Raw genomic sequence first — 7,361 nt, forward strand, 5'->3', positions numbered from 1 at the left:
ATAGGAATCCACTGCTGCAGACTCGTAGGTGATATCTCGTGGCACTGGTTTCTTGATGCCGGGACGCCGATGCATGATGTGACATTGACTTAATTGTGCCGCTGCGCAAGACTCCCTAGAAAGAAACGACTTGCATTTCAACAAGTGACACAAATAAGCTTTGGTATTTAGAAAATGAACCTATAGTTGAAGAGATAAACTCGAATTAGCCACATTCCTTTATGCCTATTAGGGTTTTTGTGTCGAACAATTCAAATATCTTTTAGTGATTTGACTTAAGTTAGCTGCTTGAGTAACGTGCCACTTCCCAGTTCTGTATAAAATGTTTTTAAACTTCAACAGGTTAAATAATCAAAACCAGAGCCTTCATCGATGACAACGATATCTTCAAGTTAACTCAAATGCTTTAAAAGAGTTAATTTGATTTCGCCTGATCAAGTGATGAGTTGGTGATTCATTTAATAGTGTTTAAAGTGAAAATGTTGAAGATGTTCATTGTTAAGCTTATAGGAAGCAAAGTGAAGACAAAAGAGAGGTAATGGTAATGAAGGAAAAAAAGATGGTACTAATGGAGGAGGAAAAAACAATAACAATCAATAAACAAGATAGAGACATGATCTTCGTAGACACCGTGATGGTGAACATAACTTCGTGGAAGCCCATTTTCTCACTTATTTTGAGTATTACTTTTCCCATATAAAGTTGTATTATACCATAAACGTTAGTTACGTCTTAGTCTTTGTAAAACTCTTAAAGAAATATTAGAGATCCATTCATAAAGTTTCATAAAAATTCCTTTAAAAGTATTCTTGTCATTGATTTGATAATTTTTTGAATTCGAGAAGCCTCTCCGGGAACCAGAAGTTTCGCTTGTGGATTAGAACCTTTATTATTAAACGCATTTAGTGCCTACTAGGCCACACTAGAAAAAACCTTGAACTCGTATTTGAATTTCTCCAATTGTTTTTGTAGCCAATGACCTCAAGCATTACGTGTCCTAATAACTCTCACCAAGAATAATCTCTTTCTTCTTTCTGAATTGACAACTTCAAGAGAGAGAGTTACGTGTATTTAATTCCCAAAAATCCTAAAAATAAAAGAAGCTAAATATGATATATTTTTAGGTAAACCTCAACAATGCAAGAGAAATTTTATTAATAGAAAAAGAAGGATGACACCTAAAGTGGGGAACATACTGAGCCTTACCGTTGAGAAGACTAAGTACAATAATGAAACAAAACAATGCAAATGCATGAAGTACAATAATGAAAGCAAGAGCTGGACTATAGGTGTGGATAAAGAAAGAGAAAAACTAAGCATTAAGAGAAACAATAGCATGGAAAACCCCAAACATCATCCATTAAACCTTTTTTTTTTTTTTTTTTTTTTTTTTTTTTTTTTTTTTTNAAACCGAGTAGGTGCTTTGTGATCCCCACTCGGTAGTCACTAAGAACGGGTTGGTACTATGTGAATTCCACCCGATAGTCATGGAGAGTGAGATGGTGCTGTGTGAACGCCATCCGGCCGTACCTCCGGTAAGATGAGGTCATGGTATTTAGTAGAAACAGAAACAGAAACAGAATTAGAAAAAGGAAAGAATTAAGAGTTACATACGGGGACAGACAGTTAAAGGATTTTACTTACTGAGCATTATTTGTGCTCACCCCGTTATTTTCCTTTGTGGATGCAGGTTCTAGGTGTTGATGCGGTCGGAGGGGCGTCGGCAAGCGAGGAGCAATAGCTACACTGTTTCCCCTGTCTTGTCTTTTAAAATACATTTTGTAAACAGTACTCTTTATGTATGAAAGACACATGAATTGTAATGAAAAGAAAACTTTGGGCCCAATTTTCTATTGTTATCATGCATGCATTGTACTAGTTCCAGCAGTTGTTACACTATAGGAGCTTGTTTCAAGCCATACAAGGCTTTATGTAGCTTACAAACATGCTTTGGTAAATGTGGATCATCAAAACCTTTGGGTTGATTGACAGGCTACTCACAAGTGTACGAAATCATGCAAGTAATAAAGCTCGAGTAAACGAGTGTCGAATCCCAAGGGAACTATCTACCAAGTACCAAACTAATCTATTTTATTGCTATTTGATTAAACTGAATTTTAAGAATGAATTTCATGAAAAAGTAAACAAACTAAAAACTAAATAAACTCAAAATTTTATAAACACTTTGGTAGAGAAATCAATATGACTAAACCTAGGGCACATATTTCACACCAATTTAATCCTATGCATTGACAATTATTACTAACCCAATTAAGCTTATTCTAAAAGCCAAACTCCCTAATATTCCACTAACTTTCTCTCGAACAATTAGCGAATTAACCCTTAAGTAACAACCCAAAATATCTCTAAGTTGAATTTAGGAGTTAAGAGATCATTAAGTTCTATGGAATTTACCAGAGCCTCACAGATCGCGGTAACCTATCTCTAGCGTTCGCTCAATCTATGGTTTTATTACCTTGGATAAATTAGGTTTTATCTCTCAATCTCAACCCAACCCATGATATCATTCAACTCTCGGATCCTTGAGAATTGAAAGCATTATGCACAATAATAAAACTTAGAATTTAATGCTCAATAAGAATTAACAACAAATTAAATCAACACATATTCATAAATTGGGCTACATCTTTAGCCCTAGAAAAGAGATTTAGTTCATAATTACAGTAATGAAAACAACCATTATATTGAATAACATGAGTTCAAGAACGGAAAATAGAAACACTTCTCTAATTTGTGAACGAGAATCGCAAGAATTCTGATCTCCAAAGTAGTGGCCGTCCTTTCTCCTTCTTCAATCCCCCTTAAAACTAATTAAAAATCCTTATTTAAAGTCTAGGGTTTTCAGGTTACTTAGGAAAATAATTAAAATCCTTAACCCACTCAAATTCGGATTAGGAGAATGCAATAACCCAAACAGGCCCGAGACCCATCGCTGCGACGATCGTTCTTTCTGTCCCCAGAGTCCGTGAACTTCAGAATTTGGTAAAGTCATCAACATGAACTTTGTAGCTTTCCAACGCCACCAGAATCATCAAATTTCGATTACCACATCTCAAGTTATGATCAAAACATCGAAGCATGCTCATCTTAAAGGATTTCCAGATTTTACGTTGGAGTTTCGATGAGTCACAACTTTCTCGTTTCAACTCTGATTCTTGCACCGTTTGTTCCTACTTGTCACGAATTCCATCGACATCATTCTTTTTCCTTCAAATATTGGTTTGAACCTGAAAATACTCAAAATACACCTGTGATCCCGTAAAACATATTTATGAAATAATAAATTCAAATTCCAACAATTAAACACCTTTTTCCACAAATAATCCAATTGAATCACTAATAAAATGTATACTTTCAAGCTCTTATCATTGATACATGTAAACAGTCTCGGTTAGCTCACTATTAAGAAAGGCGTTGTTGATATCGATTTGCTGGATATCCCATTGATGATAAACTACCAAGGATAGCATGACCCTTATGGTGGCAGCTTTGATAACAACTGAAAAAGTCTCAAAATAATCCAAACCTGGTGTTTGTTGAAATCCCTTTGCAATAAGCCTTGCTTTATACCTTTGCAAAGATCCATCAGCGTTCAGTTTGGTCTTAAAAACCCATTTGCTATTTACTATATTCATTCTAGGCATACAAGGCACCATCTCCCAAGTCTGACTGTTCATAAGTGCATTATATTTTGTCAACATTGCATCTTTCCATTCTGGTGTATTTAAGGCTTCAGTTGCAGATTTAGGCTCAACTAGGATTGTCTGACTTGATAAATAGGCATAAGGATTGGATGAATTCAGGCTGCTTTTGGACCTGGTCACCATCGGATGAGTGTTCTGAGTATTCTGAGTTTGGAACTTAGGAAAACATAAATCAGCTTCCAACTGAAGTCCTGGATGCTCAGAAGAAGATCTGTACTCTGTAGGTGTTGTGCATCTGTCAGGCGGTTGATCAGCAGACTGATTTCTTTGTAACCTAGGACCTGGAAGAGATACAACTGAAGAAGGTACGACAGGTGACATATTCTGCTGAGTAGAGATTGGTTCACATGCAGTAGGTTGAGTTCTTTGTAACTTGGAATCTGAGATAGGCATGCAGCTGAAACATTTTGTTGAGCTGCAGATGGATTTGTATGATTGTGTAGAGAGGACCTCACTGGTGATTGATAATCTGGAGCTTGGNGCCTTTAGAATAAGCTTAATTGGGTTAGCAATAATTGTCAATGCATAGGATTAAATTGGTGTGAAATCTGTGCCCTAGGTTTAGTCATATTGATTTCTCTACCAAAGTGTTTATAAAATTCTGCATTTATTTAGTTTTTAGTTTGTTTACTTTTTTCATGAAATTCATTCTTAAAATTCAGTTTAATCAAATAGCAATAAAATAGATTAGTTTCGTACTTGGTAGGTAGTTCCCTAGGGATTCGACACTCGTTTACTCGAGTTTTACTACTTGCACGATTTCGTACACTTGTGAAAAGCCTGTTAGAACATTTACAGAAATAACAACCTCATACTGAAAGGAGAGAAGAGAAATGGGCTTTATATACTCTGTGGGAACCATTCCCAAAACTGTTTTAATTCTATGTTTGTATCTACTCACCTGTTTAATACAGAGAAATGACATCTTAGATTAGGCCACATGAGTCAAAGAGGTATGGACATCTTGAAGCATAAAGGACAGTTTGGTAAGGACAAGGTTTCATCACTTGAACTCTGTGAAAATTGCATCTTAGGCAAACAGCATAGGAACAGTTTCACTAAGGGAATACATCTAGCCACTAGCCAACTAGAGTACATACACTCTGACCTATGAGGACCTAGGAAAGTGAAAACTCATGGAAGAAATAGCTACTTTATGTCTCTGGTGGATGATTATAGCTGTAAGATGTGGGTGTACCTACTAAAATCCAAAGATCAAGCCGTAGCTAGGTTTAAGGACTGGAAACTCCTAATAGAGAACCAAATGGGAAAAAAGGTGAAGGTTCTTAGAACTGATAATGGGTTGGAATTTTGCAACCAAGAATTTGACAAATTCTGTAGTGAGCAAAGGTTTTGAGACATAGGACAGTAACATACACCCCACAATAGAATGGAGCGGCAGAACGGATGAATAGAACCCTCCTTGATAAAGTAAGGTGTCGATTAGTTACCTCCAAACTCTCCACCTCCTTTTGGGGAGAAGTACTTACCACAACAACATATTTGGTAAATAGGAGCCCATCCACAACAATAAAGCTAAAGTGTCCAGAAGACATGTGGACTGGTAGAAGTCTGGATCTAAGCCACTTAAGAGTTTTTGGCTGTGTAGCCTATGCACACACCACAGGAGGAAAACTGGAACCTAGATCAACCAAATGCATTTTCTTAGGGTATCAAGAAGGGACTAAGGGCTACAGATTGTGGGATAGGGAATCTCCTAGAGTGAGATTTATTTTGAGCAGAAATGTGAAATTCAATGAGGGAGCCTTTCCTTGTAAGGATACGAACACTAATGTAGGTCCTTCTTCAAGCTCAAAAGATGTCTTTAGCCATCTTGAGGTTACATCAATTGAGGTGGAGCCTCCTGCTCAATTCCAACAACCTCAAGGAACTTAAACCATCCAAGAAATTGAAGTTGTTACTGAACCAAGAGGAGAAACTGGACAATCTGATCCAGAACAAGAGGATGAGATAGAAACAACAAAAGACACTGAAACTCAGCCTGAAAACTTGCAAGACTACCAGCTTGCAAGAAATGGAACTAGAAGACAGGTAAAGGCACCCGCAAGGTACTCATATGTGGATCTAATTTACACTTTTCTTCTTATAGGTAATGAAGTGCAAAGATTAGAACCTGAAACTTATGAGGAAGCCATGCTGTCAAGGGAAATGAACAACTGGAGAGCTGCCATGGAATCAAAAATGAAGTCCTTAGAAGTGAACAGAACCTGGAAGCTTGTACCAAAGCCAAAGGATCAAAAATTAATACAATGCAAGTGCCTGTTCAAATTAAAGAAAGGTATCACTGCCAAGGAACCCCTCAGGTACAAGGCTAGATTAGTAGCCAAGGGTTTTGCCCAAAGGGAGGGAATAGACTTTAATGAAGTCTTTTCCCCAGTAGTTAAGTATAAAACCATAAGACTAATGTTGTCCATAGTAGCCCACCAAGACTTAGAGCTAGAACAGTTAGATATTACAACTGCATTCCTACATGGAGATCTTGAGGAAGAGATTTACATGAGCCAACCAGTAGGATTCATATATCAAAAGGCCCCCAACAAGGTCTATTTATTGCTGAATTCCCTGTATGGCCTAAAGCAATCTCCTAGGCAATGGTATAAGAGGTTTGACACCTTTATTGTAGATATAGGGTTCACTGGAAGCATGTACAACAACTGTTTCTACTTTGCTATTAAAAATAACATGCCTATTTACTTATTGTTGTACGTAGATGACATGCTACTGATAAGTAAATCAAAGCCTCTAATGTGTGAGTTAAAGAATAAACTCAATGCTGAATTTGAAATGAAAGACCTAGGGGATGCAAGGAAGATTTTAGGCATGCAAATTGATAGGACTAGGAGCAAATGTAAACTGAGAATCCACCAGTGTTCATACCTGCATAAGTTAGTGGAAAAGTTTGGAATGGCAGGGACTAAAACTGTTTCAATGCCTCTAGCTAGTCATTTCACACTTAGTAAAGCACAATGCCCTGATACAAAAGATGAATGAATTAAAATGGAGTCCATACCATATGCAAATGTAATTGGGTCCTTGATGTATGCTATGATTAGTACTAGGCCAGATTTATCATTTGTGAAAGGATGACGAAGAATCTTCTTCTGCAAGCTCAAGAAAACTAACAAAGCAGAGAAAGAAAAACAGAGAGCACAAAACTGAATAATTCTTTTTCTAACTAACTATACAAGATACACGTGATGTGTTTATAAGCAAGCATTGCATGACAAGAGTAAACGACATCGTTTTTACAATCAGCTTTTCTCATTTAGTTAATTTCCACTTTTGTCCTTCATTCTATCATTCCCCCTTAAACCAAACATTCTCTACTTCTCCTCTTATCTTCATATTCCCTCTTCATCGTAACATTCACTACACTTTCTTCACATCTCATCTACAGCTCTGTTCTTCACAAGACAAAAGCTCCAGCAAACAATAACTTGTACTGACTTCTTTCTTCAGTGAACAACAACTTTAACTGACTTCTTTCTTCATTAGTCTTTCTTTCCCACTGATTTGCATCTCTCAAATCTCCAACAAACAGCGCTTTTCTCGATTTCTTTTTTCATCAAACAACAACTTTAACTGACTTCTTTCTTTATTAGTCTTTCTCTCCTA

This window comes from Pistacia vera, unplaced genomic scaffold, assembly GCF_008641045.1.
Source record: "Pistacia vera cultivar Batoury unplaced genomic scaffold, PisVer_v2 Contig346, whole genome shotgun sequence".
NCBI lineage: Eukaryota > Viridiplantae > Streptophyta > Magnoliopsida > Sapindales > Anacardiaceae > Pistacia > Pistacia vera.